Source organism: Rhinatrema bivittatum, chromosome 1 (assembly GCF_901001135.1).
Source record: "Rhinatrema bivittatum chromosome 1, aRhiBiv1.1, whole genome shotgun sequence".
NCBI lineage: Eukaryota > Metazoa > Chordata > Amphibia > Gymnophiona > Rhinatrematidae > Rhinatrema > Rhinatrema bivittatum.
In genome coordinates this window covers 227,137,606-227,150,300 of record NC_042615.1, presented here as the reverse complement: position 1 = coordinate 227,150,300, position 12,695 = coordinate 227,137,606, and the positions used below count along the sequence as shown (strand labels likewise).

Here is a 12,695-nt window from a genome sequence, read left to right as displayed (position 1 = left end):
TGCAAGATCAGGAGTGCATTTCCATGATACAAAGGGAAGTTGCAAGCTGAGGGGATACCAGAGGCACCATTGGAGTTGCACCGGAGGTGTGAGGGCAGAGTTGCTGCTGCTGCTTCAGCCGTTGGGGAGAGAAGCCGGAGTAACCACCGGAGCTGCATTTTGAGGGAATTCCCAGACCTGCCTTAAGGGAGGAAGGTCAAAGCTGCCATTGGAGCTGCTGCTTAGAGGCACAGGGAACACTGTTCTGAGGAGGCGGGGGCAGAGGAAGAGGAGGCCCGGAGTGAGATGCTGGGGGGAAGGTGGAAAGAGACTGGAAAAAAAGAATCGAGAGTAGGTATTTAAGGGAGAAAAAAGGGAAGAAAAGTCATAAATTTTCATCTAGCCTTGTCAATGATTTTATTGATAACAGATATTCTGCATTTTTCCAAGTCTACAATCAAATTAGAGTAGACTAACAAGTATATTAGTTGTAGGATTGTGTGCGGTTGTTACTAAACAGGCCGGGGGAAGGCCTGGTTGAACTGCTAAGCCTTTGGGGTTTTTTTTTTTTTCATAAATTGAGAGGTCTGTTCAAGGCAAAGGATATTTTGGATGCGTAGCAGCTGCAAGCATGCACTTTAATTCTGTGGAGGGGGGAGGAGAGAAGGGCCTCTTGGGAGGATCAGTTTTCTTGTGGGGGTCTAGGAGGCAAGAAGGAACTGATAATCTGGGGCCTCTTTATTCACTCACTCAAAAATTAAGCAGAAGATTTTGAATTTTATCCTGGATTCTACCAAAAGCCAGTGCAGTTTGTATAGAACGGGCTTTATGTGGACTGCTGCTTTGGTCACAACTCTTGCTACAGTATTTTGCAGGTGTTGGGAGGAGTTTCATACTATGAGATGCTATTCAGTAGTAGCTCCTTATCTTCCTCTCTAAGCCTACTTTCTCTCCCTTCTTTCTGTTTCTGTGGATAACACTGTATTCTCCCAGTTCCCTCAATCTATAACCTTGATATCGTCTTCAAATCCTCTCCCTCCTTCTCTACAGATGAAATCTCATAAGTGTACAGTTTTTCTCTGTATCATCAAAATCTGTTCCTTTCTGTACACAATCTGAATCCATATCTATTCTCTCATCACCTCTTACTTAAGACTATTGCAACCTGCTTTTCTCAGGTCTCCCAGTGAGCGCTCTACTCCAATCCATCCAGAATGCAGCTGTGACTTAATCTTTCACCAGTCACTACACCCTTATAACCCCTCTCAAGTGTCTACACATCTGCTTCCTATCCTTTGCCGCATACAGTTCAGGCTTCTCCTACATATGGGAGTCTTCACACTGCAGCTCCTCATTACCCCTCTTCATGTACTCTATTCATCAGGCAAGTCCTTCTCTACCACCAGTTCCCAACTCGATGCTTTCTACATGGCTGTACCATGTGCTTGGAATAGACTACTGTTTATTTGTAACAGGAATAGACGTTGGAAGAGTGAAGAAAAAAAAAGTATAAGACTGCAGTACATAACCACCTTAAATATAAATCCATCATTATAATCCAAACTTCAAGCTCTATCAAATCTTAAACAAGGTTTATGGCCCAATATGGGCCCCATGCTTTATCATACACTGAAGATTTGTGTTATACCGAATAAGTAAGCTTTTCAGTCATGGCAACCAGAAAGTTGCCACAGTAAAATGAGCAGCCATCCCCATCTGATCTCACAGCTTCCTTTGAGACTTATTAAGAGATAATATACCTGTCCCATGTGGTGAAAGCTGCACTGGCACAGTCAAGCATCTGGTGACTTCCTCTTGCACCTCCTTCCAGAAGGTGAATACAAATGGACAGGACCACCACATATGCAGATAAGTCGTGTCTTGACCATATCCCCTCCAACAAGCCCTAGACGTGGAGGGAGCAAAACAAGCCAAAAACGTAGGGCATCTATATGTCCTGTGAAGGAGCTTGTACACCATTTCCACCCTCCTGCTGCATAGAGATCTTAAATGTCCTCCAGATATATTTCCAGGCTTCTGAATCAGTCTAAGCCTAGGTCATTGCTCCATTTAGCTAAGGAGGCTGGATTGTCTCTGGCCCTGTACAGCCTTATAAAGATCTTAATTACCTGTCTTGAGACCTTCAGACACTAAGGCTTTTTCTAGTTTAGTAGGCAGTTTTCTAGCCTGGCCAGCACCCTCTAACTGTTGAATAAGTCAGGATCCTGTCATTGTGCTCCTAGAAGTAGGACTAATATCACTGATTGGAGCTCCTGAAAAGGAACCCAACCTTCATCGTCCCACAGCTGTCCTAAGTGTCTTAGTCCCATATCCCACCATTCACACACTTCTTAACAAAAGTATGTACAGAAATACCCGGGTTCTTGTAAAGTAAAGACATAGGTGACAACACCCTCTGGCAGATGCATATGCCTACACATTTCCTTCCAGACCAGTGTAGTATTTGCTATAAGTGGATTAGTGTGCATCACTTTCCTAACTCGTACTGAAGCAGGAGAAAAAGCAGGTTGCCAAGATCTATACCATCCACCACATCATTCTCTAGGGACCAGCAGGCTGCAGACTAGTCCCGATCCAGCCAACCGAGCAGACTGTTTGTCTCACTACCCAATAATACCCCCTGAAGATCAGGGAGGCACACAACCTCCTTAGCGTGACAGCATGGCCAGCTTAATTTGAGGGGACTTCACTCTCCAAATCTTGTAAGACATCTATTTAGCATAGAGAAGAAGCTCTTTGGAAGCGAGCAGGGCATATGTTGAAATAAAGCAATCGCGGCAACACGTTCATTTTCAGACCCCCTATTCTTCCAGTCCAGGAAAGAAACACATCCTGCCACTCCATGAGATCAGCCTGTATTCTACTGACCACAGGCACATAGTTAAGCCTATAGATGTCCTTCCAACTATGCAGAACAGAGACCCAAGTAACGAAACCCACTCTGAGCTTGTTGAAAGGGTATAGAGGCCAGAACACTTCTCCCCAGTCTCTCAGGATGAAATATATATACGGTAAATTTCAGATTTTTCATTAACTTTATAGCTGGAAACTTTTCCATAAGCAGAAAACACAGCCAACAGTCTGGGAATTGATCTAAGTTCTGTCAAGAATAGCAAAATGTCATCAGCATATAATGAGATTTTGTGCTCTAACGGCAAACTGAATGCCAGCTATCAGCGGATCTTTCCGAATCAGATCAGCTAACGTCTCAATAGCCAAGTCAAAAACAGGTGATAGAGGGCACCCTTGTTGTCTAGTAATGTGTTGAATGGGAAAAGGGTCAGAAAGATCATTAGTGAGAGCTGGTGCTACAGGGTAGATAGAGGGCTTTTACCCATCCCACATAGGCCGGATCTAACACAGATTTGTCCAAAATAGCAAAGGCCAGTGCAGCCGGTCAAAAGCCTTTCTGGTGTCCAGGGATACTGTTGCTCTGGTCCTAGCAAGCTTTCCCAATTAACACCATGATATTAAATACCCTTAGAGTATTAGCCACTGATTGACCCTTCACAAAACCAGTCTGATCTGGGTGTATGAGATCGGGAGTACAGGTTCCAGTCGTAGTTGTCTAACTTTAGCCAAAGTTTTAACATCTGCGTGTAGCAAAGAGACGGGGCGGTACAAGCCAGGGTCTGTAATATAAGAACATGCCATACTGGGTCAGACCAAGGGTCCATCAAGCCAAGCATCCTGTTACCAACAGTGGCCAAACCTGGCAAGTACCCAAAAACTAAGTCTATTCCATGTTACCATTGCTAGTAATAGCAGTGGCTATTTTCTAAGTCAACTTAATAGCAGGTAATGGACTTCTCCTCCTCCAAGAACTTATCCAAACCTTTTTTAAACACATCTATATTAACTGAACTAGCCACATCCTCTGGCAACAAATTCCAGAGTTTAATTGTGCGTTGAGTGAAAGAACTTTCTCCGATTAGTTTTAAATGTGCCACATGCTAACTTCATGGAGTTGCCCCCTAGTCTTTCTATTATCTGAAAGAGTAAATAACAGATTCACATCTACCTGTTCTAGACCTCTCGTGATTTTAAACACCTCTATCATATCCCCCCTCAGCCGTCTCTTCTCCAAGCTGAAAAGTCCTAACCTCTTTAGTCTTTCCTCATAGGGGAGCTGTTCCATTCCCCTTATCATTTTGGTAGCCCTTCTCTGTACCTTCTCCATCGCAATTCAATTTTAGATTGACCCTACCATCGTAGTGATTCCTATGCGGACAAGTGGGGTGAGCCTTTAAGTGTTGGAAAACTTTGAATAAGATGGGGCCTAACTGAGAAAAGAGAACCTTTATAGAAATCCAGGTGATACACCTGTCCAGGCCAGCACTTTTCCCTTTAGGGTGGTGACTTGACTGCTGTCTATATCTCGTCCAGCTGAATTGGCAAAACTAGCTTATGATTCTGGTGCTGTCACCTAAGGGAGCTGACGCGAGCTCAAGTATTGATTAACCCCTGCAGAGGACAGACCAGCATCTCTTTAGCATAGAGATGGGCATAAAACTGTGCGAAGGAACAGTTTCACCCGAAGTGGTACAGATACCAGCTATAACTCTACTCCCCCCCCCCCCCCCTCTTTCTCAGTAACCCTGCCATGAAAGATCCAGGTTTGTTACCATGCTTGGATTGTTTGCTTGAGACAGGACAGGTAGAGAGATCTTTATCTGAAGACTATCCAGCTCTGCTCTAAGCTTCTGCAGTTCTTTCCAGACCCATCTAGAAGCAACTCTGACGTTCCAAGTTCACTAGTTTCCTAGTTAGGGAAACCTCCTGCTGCGTTTTGAGGTGGTTGGCTGGCAGATCCCATGATCTCTCCTCACAGCACAGCTTTAAGCTGAAAAGAGTGAACCTGGAAAAATTCCTTAATAGTTTTAAGTATCATGTCCTTAAAGTTGTCTCTGCCCAGAAGAGAGAGGTTGAGCTTCCATGAAGTACCCCCCTCCTGCAGTGGAGTCAGCCTTCAGAGGGAGAAGTACAGGACTGTGATCTGACAGCATAGCTGATAGAATATCAGACTCTCCCAGTATGGAGCCTAGTTCAATAGAACCGAGGAAAATCTCTATACAACTAGAAGACTGAAGCGGAAAAACGTGTTTCAGCCAGATGGGTATATCTCTAAATGTCCCTTAGTCCCAGATGGCTCATTAAACATTTTAAGCCCTTCCCTTTGGTCTGAGTGACTATTCCCACCTCTGGTTCTGTCTATATTAGGACTCAAGCAAGTGTTCCAATTCCCTCCTGCCACAATGTCCACTTTGGAGAAAGCAGCTAGCTGAGCTGTTAACTTTTGGTTTAAAAAAAAGTCTACTTTTTTATTAGATCCATAGACACTGGCCAGCACAAATTTTCTGCCGTATAGCGTACACCCCATCAGTATTCTACCCTCTGGATCAGATTGTGTTTTCTGTATAACAAGGTGGAGGGCCTTGTGTATCAAGATACATACACCACAACTGTTACACTTATAGGAAGCATATCCCAATTGCCCAATCCAGTCCTTTTCAGCTTTTTGTGCTCTTTATCTGTTAGGTGTGTTTTTTCCAGTGATGCAATATGTATGTGTTGCTTCTTAAGATAGGTATATAATCTCCTTCTTTTTTTTTTTTTTTTTTTAATAGGAGAGCCAAGCCCCCTCACATTAAATGACAACATGTTCACCGATGTTGCTGCTATAAAAAGAAAAGGAGGAAAATGCAGCACATTAGCTTCCCTATCTATGCACACAACCATAAATTATAAACACCCTTCTTTCTGCACCCAGTAGCAAATATCACGACCTGTTCCCATTTTTCTTACAGAAAATAGTAGTCCCCTTCCACTACCCCCCCCCCCCCAATCAACAAATGTCTAACTCCAAAATCCAACCAAGAATGCCCAACCAGGCAGGAGTCCCATTTGATCCCTAAGAATAGAGGGAAATGCCAACCACAAACCAAGCCCCTAAGACTTCCCCAGCCTCTCCCCACTTCTCCTCCAAATGGTACATTTAACAAGCAGCTCTCTCAGGTGGGGGGAAAACCCAGAGGCCTAACTCTGCCATGCAAAGTGCCCCAAATCCAACTGCACAAAAAGCAACAGTATGAGAGTAAAAAAAAACAAAAAAAAAACCCCTGAAAAATCATGAGTGCAAAAAAAAGTAACCCATCTCACTTCCCACTGCCAACAAACGAGTCCCAGTCACACGGGCTTAACTGGAAAAGCCACATGAAGTCCAGCATAAAACACAACAATCTGAGCTGTAATGCATCAGTATAGAGACTCTGTACTGCTTCTGCATCCAACTGCTTGCTGTAGTATAGTAGAGACAGTTTCACATGCAACAGAAAAAATAAACACTCCCTTCACTTACCCTCCAGGTTAACCCTGTAACCACAGCAGAAACATTGTGGGGAAAAAACTCCCTAAAACTGCCATCTGCCTCCATGCAGGATATTGAGACTCTAGTTCAATTGGGTCACCACTCCTCCTCCACCATTGTAACTTCCCATGGCATGGGTTGCCTGAAAACTCATTTTGTTTTCTCTCCACTTGAGGCCTCCATCAGGTCTTGTGTGTATTTCTCGGCCTCCGGGGCAGACTTAAGAAAACTGCATTGCCCCACTGAACAGGACCCTCATTTTAGCTGGATACAGTAAAACATATTGTGCCCCCCACCAAGCAAAGGAGTCACATGGCTTCCAAGAAGCCTTGGCACTTTTGTAACTCGGCTGAAAAGTCCTGAAAAAAGTACACCTGCTGGCCTTGAAAGCACAGATCTGCAATGTTTTGCGCCATGTCCAAGATCTTCGCCTTGTTGCAGGCGGATTAGCACCACTCTTGGTCTTGCAGTTTCAGCACCAAAGTGTGGCATGCCCTGTCTGTTAAAGGATGATGAGGAAGCCTGTAAGTTGAGTATTTGCGGCACCCATGTTGAGAGAAGAAAGCCCACTGTATTGGTGCCCTCCTTACCTTTTGAGACTAATCTGAATGTTGTGGCAGCTTCTATTCTCTGCTTTGTCTTGCTGCGCACCAATTTGTTTGGCAATCCTTTCCAGTTTATCTAGTTTTCTGCTTGAGTTTGTGGTGGCCATTTCAACCTTTTCAATTCATTCCTGGAACGCATCCAAGCGAGCAGAGTTTTCAGTTAGTGTGGCCACCAGATTAGTGGTTTGACCAGCCATTGATTCAAATTTCTCTTCCAGGCTGGTTTGTTTTGATCCTGTCTCTGATCTTTCCCTTGACTTCACGTATTGTTTCTAGCACATCCCCAGGCCAGACCCACTCTTCATCCAACAAGGCCTTGTCCACAGCTGTCACTTTCTCTGGAACTGCTTGTTTAGAAGTTGTTAGGACACACTCTGGTCACCCCACATCATGGGCAGAGACCTTTTTAGGAGGATCACAGACCATTTGTAAGCCATGGGCATGTAGCAATCTGCGGGATCCAACAATGCAGGAACGCATCAGATTTGCAGCCATCTTGGCACACCTCTTGCCTTTAAGTCCTATGTAAAAACCTACGTTTTGAGTCTGCTTTTAATCTTAAACCCAGATTTTCATTGTCTTAATAATAAACGAAATTCCCCAAGTCTTTTTGCCTGTATATTTGTCTTGATTAGATTGTAAACTCTACTGAGCAGGGATTGTCTCATATGTTTTGTACAATATTGCACTATAGAAGTGTTAGTAAAGTTAGAATAGTCAATTCATCTGGTAATTAGTGCATAAATTATGGTAGCTAGATTGTGTTGCTCAAGGTAGTTGTGTAATTGGAAGAACATGAGACTTGTACTAATTTTGACATGTCTAATTCAATCATGAGATTTTGATCAGATTAACCCTTAAGGCTTCGTTCTGATTCTGGACTGAAGGTGAGTTCCTGACAGAAGGTGGAGACAACAGGGAATGACTCTGGCTGTTTAGCCAGAGATGATATTTTGAGTTTGTGGTTACTGAGTCATTGGGCTACTGCAGTAAGATAAGTTATTGAGATTGCTAATGGAAGCATCTTGGTTGGATGTCTGAAAAGGTGGCATTCAGTGTTGAAGGATTGAATAAGGTCATAGGTTGGATGCATGTAAATACTGAAGAGAATTCAGGAGAGAACGGTCCTGTGGCATTCCAGAAATGTTTGAATGGATAGTTTGTTGACCTACAAGACAAAAAGAAAAGATTTAAAGGTAGTGCCTTCAATGTCAGTGCTTCCTAAGCACTGAAACAGGAGTTAGTGATTGGTTGGCAGAAAGATCTAACAGGACTAGAATGGAGTCACTTGCTTCATCTGCATTTAGATGAATGCTGTTGGTGATGACCAATGGGACACATTCATTTCATGGCCTTTCCTGAAGCCAGATTAAGGTGCAAAATGTTTCCCTCTTCATAAAGTTTGGGAATCACTGCTCCAGGATTCCAGTGTATTTAATTTTAATTGTCCTAGCTTCTGTCAGATAATTACCCAGAAAAGTCATTCTACCTCCCCATTGACTTTTCACTTATTTTTTGTTAAACATTGAAATTCTAGGAAAAATAAAAACCTAAAATGAAGAATGCTGCCCATATGATACTGGCTTCTACTGAAGTAAAACTGTCAGCAGGCACCTCTCTAGAAAGCAAAAAACTCTTCCCAATAACTGGATGGTATAGGGTCAAAGATCTGGGAAAAGCTTTTTGTAAAATGTGCATGGTTTTGACACCTTCTGCAACACACTTGACAGTTTGTGCTTGACAGTAGTTCTCTAAATAGGACTAAGAAAACAATCATGTCTAAAGCATGCAGCAGTGTGAATGCTAATAAATCGTGTGTACTTTAGCAGTCAAACCACTGCTACCCTTAATATTGCTAAGTTATGACAAAAGCATTAATGTTGATAAAACCGCATTGGTGCAGGAGGCATTATTCTTTGGGAGAGAAACTGAAGCATCTGTATGTTTTGGGGGTTTGTGCTAGTTTTTGCCTTGCACAAATCTTCACACTCTTGTATGTCTTTGACACAGTGATGGCAGGAAAAGACCAAATGGTCCACCCAGTCTGCCTAGCAAGTTTCTTATGGTAGTAAGCTGCTCTGTGTGCAGGTTACCCCATGGTAATATCAATCAAAACTGAGCACATAATTACTGTTAATTTTTTTACTTTTAACAGGGTGAGCAGGTGCTTCAAAAATTCAGACAATGCAGCTTCAGTGTGCTTGGCTTATGGACTTGGCCATAGAAGCAGTCCTGTGCTTTTCCCTAATCTGCATATCAGTACTGTAGACTGTAAAAAGTCCTATTCTTCTCTTCCTCCCCCCCCCCTTCTAAACAGAGTGATGTTGCAGTTGCATCAAAATAATCAAAGCTAATTGGTTAAGGTTAGTAATCCCCCATGATTTCTGTGAGGGGAAGTAGCTGCTGCTCCATGTATTCATCCTTTGAAAACTATACTGGAATATCATTTGCAGGATTTGAACATGTGACCCTGGGATTTCTAGGCTATGAACCTGCATCTTGAAATCAAAATGTATTAAAGTAGAAATGTTTTACTGATTTTTATACAACATATTCTACACTTGAGTGTGAGGACAGTTGTAGAAATGTAATAAAACTTAAGCAATCAAGACTTTATTACAATACTTGTGGAAGCCCCTTTTTTCAGCTGTAACAGCTGTGTTTTTTTTTTTTAGGATAAGTCTACTAACTTCTTACAGCAGGATGGTGCAGTTCTTGACCATTCTTGGCAGAATAGCTGAAGCTCTTCCAGGCTGGCTGGGTATTGTTTGGGCTGTGGTCTTCAAGTCTTGCCACAGGCTTTCTATTGTATTCAGGACTGGCCTCTTTACTGGGCCACTTGGACAGTTGCTTTCTTCAGGCTGACACACTCAATTGTCACTTTTGCTTTGTGCTTAGGATCGTTTTCTTGCTGAAAAGTGAATCTTCTCCCCAGTCACAGGTCTGTGGCAGACTGGAGCAAGTTTTTCCTCCAGGATCTTCATGTACTCTGCATTATCCAGCTTTCCCTTTAATCTTCACAAATCTCCTGACCCTGCTCCTGCAAAGCACCACCATGCTTTACTGCAGGAATGAAGAAGCTTTGAGTGCCAGGCCCCCCCCCTCCCATTCATGCAAGTTGGTTGGGCATCCCCAGGATGCATTTATTATATCTGTGTGTACACATGTGAAGGGTATTCACTAGGCAGCCACACTGCCAGCCAGTGACTCAAAAGCACCCATTTTGTTTCTCTTCAAGTTGCTGAAAGGAGTTAGCTCAAACATGAGCACAGAGGCAGACACATCATACCCAGACATCCCAAATCCAAACTGACAGAATGAAACAGATAACCAGAGGACCCCCCCCACACACACACTATGCCAGAAAAGACAGGCAGACAGACCGCATTACATACAGATACAGACATAGACCAAGCACCCTGCCACACACCAAAATGGTGGGGGTTGGAAAATTTTCAGATAACTTGGGTGCCAGCCAAACGTTTTTAGGAGCAGAGAAACTCCATCCCATCCTGCCCCAACTTTTTTTTATTACTTTTCTAGTTTGCTCATCCTTTTTTCTCATGGCTTTTTTTTTTTTGCTTGTTAACTTATACTTTTTGCCTTTAACCTCCCTCCCCTTATTCTCTGACTTCTTTACCCATGCCCTTTTCATCTGACGGGGACAGCTGTGATCTCTCTCCCTGGGTAGGAACCCAGCAGAGGCAGGAAGTCCTCTCGGGCTGAGGCCTGAGCTGTATCTGGGTTGTGGATAGGGACTTTCATTTTCAGGTCCTTGTTACTGGGAATTGATTTAGTTTATAACAAATAAAAATGGGAGAAAGTTAGTGGGGGAAAAAAATTGTTTTTCCACTGACCTTTTTGCCTGCCTGTTAAAATAAACAGATTTTTCCAGGAAAAATAAAATAAAACTGAAAACTAAGATCCTTAGTTGTGGAACACAATATTGGCTGCTCCTATGTCTAGTTCTGCCACAGAGTAAGCGGCTCCCTACCTGGTCCCACCAAAGCAAGAAGCAGCTTCTTTCCATGACCTACCGAAAGATGCACGGGTAAGCTCTGACCCGCTTACAATGTCACTAAATTCTGGCTGCTCCCCCTCTCCCTACTTGGTTTGCAATGCCTCCATGGATTTGTTCTTCTCTGATTGGGCAGCTAGTATTGTGCCCCTCTCCCAGGGCCCTGCCCCCCCCAGTTTGCTCATCCCTGTTTTACTGTAGGCACTCTGGGAGAGAGGGGGGTGCCAGCTTGGCCATTTGGCTGGGGCCTACTTTTGTTGGGCAAAATTAAAAAAAAAAAAAACAAACCCAAAAAACTAAGTATATCTATATTTCTAACATGTATAAATAAAAATTTCAATTGTAATTGAAGAATTTGCTAACAAAGTTCATAAAGCCTTCTTAAAATTTATTTGGGAAATTTTAGAAAACTATTTCTCTTGAGTATCACATCAGAACCTTACATAGGGGCCTACCTTTCTTAGCTGGCATGGGCCTAATTCCTGCTCTCTGGCCCTGGCTGTAGGAATGGTGTAGCTGCATGATGTGCTGTTCTGTACCAGACATGCCGTACACACAGACCAAATTTTCATTTTGATCTCAGACCACAAAACCCACATGTGCAGTATCCCTTAAATGTTTGCAAATACTATGTGACATATCTGGCTTTCCTTAAGTAGTGGCTTCCTTCTTGCCATCTTCCCAGGTAGGCCATGTCTCTTGCGTTGACTTCAAGATCAATCTTTTTTTCTAGCTTAAGCCAGGCATCGCCAATTCTTTTTAAAAGTTATTTGAGGCCTCAGTGACAATCTGCAGTAGTTTCCTTAACCGCTGCCTTTGGAAGGGTAGCCTGATCACAGTAGTGTCTTGTGGTGCCAATGTTTCTGCTTGCCATGATGGATCTGACAGTATCCCAAGGATTATTCAAACACATTGAAATTCTCTTATAGCCTTCCCCCAGTCTATACCTTTGGAATGTTATCCTGGAGATCTTTCGGTAGCTGCTTGTTCAGCATGTTCTGACCTTGCTTCATATTCGCTTGATTTATTCAGAAGTATTTAAATCATTTCAACTATTGATTGGACTCAGGTGGCCTATATAACTTGCAGGCCTTGACACAAATCTTTTTGAACTGAAGCTAATTTGGATTTACTGTGACAAATGGTGTGAAGTTATGCAGTCAATTTGATCTTTTGTTCTTATAATTACTTTTGGAATATTTTTTCTAGAAGCGTTCTTTCTGGATGAAAGCATATGTAGACCAATGAAACGCATGCTTGATGCATTTTGACCTCTAATTTTAGACAGCAAAATGTACAAGGGTGTGAGCATTAGGCAGATACTGGTTCAGTGCCTTGCAAGACTTCAACTTTCCTAAAAGCTCCCCTTTTGCTTCCTTACTATTTCCCCCTTCCCCACCAATATAACCGTTGTCTCCAGGTTACTAAGGATTTATCAAATACATATAATAAACTGCTTACTAAACGGGGTCCATTCCATTTGGTTTAACTTCTCCATATTGTTGCATCCAGTTCTGCCATGCTTCATATTTTGAAAGCAACTTTGACTGTTGGTGTAATCTTTAAATATTTTGGCTTGTGTAATTTTGTTTACTGAATGAATGCATCTTTTATTTGTCTGTTTTGGGCTTTTTTAAATTCCGAAATCAACACTAAATTCTCTTTTCTGACAGGTATCGTTTATTTCTCTTCCTTATCTCCATAG

General features: G+C 42.7%; 1 protein-coding gene across 3 annotated transcripts in view; it reads left to right on the top strand.

Moving 5' to 3' along the window:
• Positions 1-12,695, top strand: part of NAT8L (N-acetyltransferase 8 like) — a 111,655-nt gene that overhangs the window by 6,467 nt on the left and 92,493 nt on the right. The gene's annotated exons all lie outside the window — the stretch shown is intronic.